The sequence below is a fragment of the Arachis hypogaea genome, chromosome 13 (genome assembly GCF_003086295.3).
Source record: "Arachis hypogaea cultivar Tifrunner chromosome 13, arahy.Tifrunner.gnm2.J5K5, whole genome shotgun sequence".
NCBI lineage: Eukaryota > Viridiplantae > Streptophyta > Magnoliopsida > Fabales > Fabaceae > Arachis > Arachis hypogaea.
The window spans coordinates 13,443,390-13,447,971 of NC_092048.1; positions in this window are offsets into that span (position 1 = coordinate 13,443,390).

Sequence of the window (4,582 nt, forward strand, 5' to 3'; positions counted from 1 at the left end):
GACTTGTGGCGGTTTTAAACCGCCGCTAAATAGAACACCAGCAGTTGAAGAACCGCAAGCCATAAGGGTGCGGGGAATTGATTTTGCGGCGGTTTTCAGCAACCGCTGGTATAACCGCCGCTAAGTAGAATGAGTTATTTGTGGCGGTTTTAAAACCGCCGCTATTTAAAAACAGATTTAAAAAAAATTTTGGCGGCTAACAACCGCCGCAATTCAGCTATCATTTTAAAAAAAAAATAGCAGAGGTTTATAACCCCCCACAATCTTCACTGTTATATAAAAAAAATTGTTTCCCCACAAAGCTACCTAATTTTTTCTACAATTAGCCAGAAAAAAAAAAAAAACTTCGACTAATAAGTTAACTTGCACTAAATCATGTCATGCAAAGTGAAAAAGGAATGTGAAGTAACAAGTCAACCAGAATTATTGCATAGTTTATAAGCCCCATTATGCAAGACTAATATTCAACCACTGCCAAATTATTCCAGTCCCCGTAAATTACTGCATAATAAGTTAGCAGAGAATAATACTATAAAATTGATGATTATCTCATTAGAATACTAAGTGAAAATCTGCTATTTCACTTATATGTCATATTTCTGATAGGCTTCGTTTCTTTTTGCCATGTACAAATCGCTATCTTTAGAAAGATTATTTATGGAACTACCTGCAAAATAGAGATGAAGGAAGAAGCTTTGGTTATAGTACTGCAGAAATTTCCAGTCTAGATTGCATGCGAAAAATGCCTAACTATTCAACAAATTGAAGAAGCCTAACTCAGATATAAAGCGAGTTTAAAATGGTCTGCTAGTATGCTATTTGCTTCCTAGTACGAGACAATTGAGATGAATCACTTCCAACCAACATATTTACAAATGGGTTAGACCTATGAGTACAATTAAGATCTTGAACTAAACACCGCAAAGCCAACTAAATCTCCCTATTCAGAATAAAGAAATAAACTCAAAACCATAGAACTCTTTTCCACTATAGGTCACAGACCTACACATTGAAGGCTGCAAGGCTACAGGAGAGTGAAAATTAAATGTTATTTAAAAAAAAGGAGTAATTTAGAGAGAATAATAATCATTCTCATCGATAGAGTAGCTCAACCCACAATGTATTGACAATAAAATAAATTTGATCACAAATAGCAAATTAATAATTACATTCTGCATTACTTTTCAAAAATCTCATAATTGATCCCCAGACCTCTTCTCTTTCCCCAAAACTAAGTCATAGCCCACTATGCTCCTTCTGTCCTACATATAGGCTCATTCACAGAAGCGAGTCAATTTTGGCTGACCGAAAGTGAAACAAGCATTCTTCTATACACTACCATAGAAAACTTAAAAGATAAGAGGGATAGAGCATACTTGGAACCGGGGATGCGTGTTTCATCGCTACATCTTTATGAACCATCAATAAAGTGTCTTTCTCAAGCTTTTCTATACCCTGTCCAAGTTAACAAGTAGCATATATATATATAGCATTACCAATTGTACAGTATCGCAAGGAATCATCTATTTTCACACATAGGTAACCCATAGCCGGCAAAGCCATTAAATTTACACAGTATCTAACTTAAAAGCTTCCACCAATGCCAACTGTCTCCCCCTTTTTTTTAGGTGTGGTTTGTAAATTCACTAAATTGACATGGGAGATGTAATGGATTGAAATCAATAACATCTCCACACAACTCATAATAACTAGGGGAGATACCACCTGAACTGTGTATGAAGTCTTTTAAATGCTTATAGACATGGAAGATGGAAGACGAACACACTATATTAAATTAGATACAAGAAATTAAGAATGGCAAGGATGAAGCTGCCTTCAAACATGGATATACCAAAACAGTACCCTCTTAGAAATGAATAAATAAAAATGAATACCTTTTTCTTTTTCTTTCTTTTCAATATCTTTAAATGGCATTTTTTGATTTAGTGCATCAAATGATATTTAGAATGCCTTGAGCATAGCTGTTCTTGGACCTTGGGGTTCTCTATTAACCACTCAAAAATATCCTTGGACTTAACCACGTCATCCTTATCCAAAGTTTCTAACCATGAATAAACTGGTAACCATTGATCCATGCATTGAAGCCGTGCATTTGGAAGATCAAGCTGATTTACTTCCTTTTTCTGCCACATTTGAAAGATTAAACAATGTCAAATGTAGAAACTTACAAAGTTGTCCGGTTTTATGTTAAAGGAATCTTTTCAAGAAGCAAAAGCTTATATGTAGATCACCCAAAGGCAAGCAACCTATATATATGTAACTATATATGGAGCAAAGTCCAAATTGATGACAAAAAGTTCCAATTTTTGTGAGAATTATGTTAATACCATACCCTTTCAGGCCAGTTCCTTGATTAATTGATCATGTTTGTAGAAAATCTCAGAATCAATTTCAGATGATGGAGCAATTACACTTGGATCCAAAATATAAGCTTTGATTTGACACTAAATTAAGATTAAGGGAGTGACTATAATTCATCACATATTTAAATTTATAGATGATAGTGCCCTTTATCATAAACAATATTGACAGACCAACCAATATACCATGTACATTAATATCAAGTACAAACCCAAATTCAATCTCATATCAGCCATAAAAATACCAAATCAGAAATTCAAAACATTGCCACTATCTCTAGTTTACACAGGAGACAGGACTTAGGTTTCTGGCCTTGAAACATGACAAAGTTTTATAATAGTGGAATAAATTCAAATCATTGCCACTATCTCTTCTTCTATGTGTGTCTAACTCTGTACACAGGACTATGGCATTGTAAATAAAATTAAAGTACAACTAAAATCAAGAAAAAGTTGTACATTAAACCATGAAAGAATGCATAATCCATAGTAAAAGTGCTAGTCTGATAATAAGAATGGCCACATCCACTTGAAGCCTTATAAATTACAATTGTATGTCTCATGCTACGAATTACAAGACATTAGTCCCTAAAGTTGCATGATATTTAGTGTTTTGTGATTTTTCTTTACTTGGGCTTTGTGCCAGGACATGATAAATAACATGAACATTCTGTCATAATATTATTTACATTCATGACTCATTATTCATAACGTTCTTACATTATGAAATATGAAATATAATTTCATTGTGAATTAAGTTGATTTCCTGGTGGTTGCATTAATAATTAGGAAGTCAATTGTGGATTATTCTTAAAATATGTTAACTTAATTTGTTTAAGCACAATAGCAAAGTCTCTAACTTTGCGAAGAAATCAAGTACTTTGGATGAATTGTACCCAAACAAATAATATTTATCACAGACAAATTTTGGACAAAAAAAAAGGGTATAGTGAAAGGAAAATGTCATCATGTACCAGATAAGAAAGACCCAGAATGGAGGTGCCAAGTCTTCATTGTAGTATCGATTTTGACTTGCTGGACTGAATTTTGCTTCACCCCCTTTTATTCTGTGTTCTTGGCAAGAACAAAAGAAAAATAAAAGGGTAAATTGAAACCAAATCAAGAAGGAAAAGATTAATCTGCACCAAATTGAAATCTGAAACAAAAAAGAAAACAAAACAAAATTAAAAAAGGGATTTTTTAGATACCAATAACCTGAACCAAGAACGGGACCAGAGGGAGGAAGGAGCAGATCGGCGATGGACCCACCAGCAAGGGGAAGCGTAATGCAACTGGTACTGACGGGCGGAGCTACACAGCGGCAAGGATTCGCACGCGGAGGTGTGTTTTGCGCCTCTGCTCCCGTTTGTGTTCGTGCGCGAGGAAGATTGGAAGAAAATACGCTAATTTTTTTATTATATATACCAAAACTGTTGAATGGCAGCGGGTTTATTGAACAGCCACTATCTAAGGCAGTTTTGCAGCTGCTGCCAAACCGCAGCTCACCTTCGACGCGAATCTGCCAATTTGCGGCGAGTTCGACCACAGACGCTAATTTCTGGCCGCTAGTATCCGCTTCTCTTGTAGTGTTTGCCTATGTGTATAACTATGTCTAATTGCTAATTGCTTTACTTGATGTAACTGCTTGATTATGCTTGAACATTCCTACTTGTGTTTGTGATTGAAAATTGGTTGGATTGGCTGTTGTTTGAATTGTTTGGGCCTAGGGCCGTGGTTGGTTATAGATGTGCCAAAGGCTGTGCTTGGTGTGTGTTTTTGGTTTAGAAGTATGAAAAACTAAATTGGTTAAGCATAGACGTAATGAACCTATACTTAGAACAGTTTGGTCATTCCTGCTGTCTAAGAAAAACTTTTAAGAAGACTTTTGGATTTCTGAGAAATTAACAGCTTTCACTTTTAGAAAGGATTTTGGATTTTGAATATTAAATCTTTGGCTTTTGAAAAGAAGCATAAGGCGGTTATTAATCACTGTACTTTAAAAACAATTTTATTTTCGTATCTTATTATAGCAATTATGTAACCCTATAGTGAGAACCCTTTCAAGGACGATGTTCTCACTCCCCTACAGGTCTTTTCTTTTCAGGTTATGGACGACGAAGTTTGGAAGAGCTTAGTTAATTCGTTTCTATTTAAATGCTATGTTGTGTTGTATTAGTTACTTTTTCCCCTCACCTTTATCC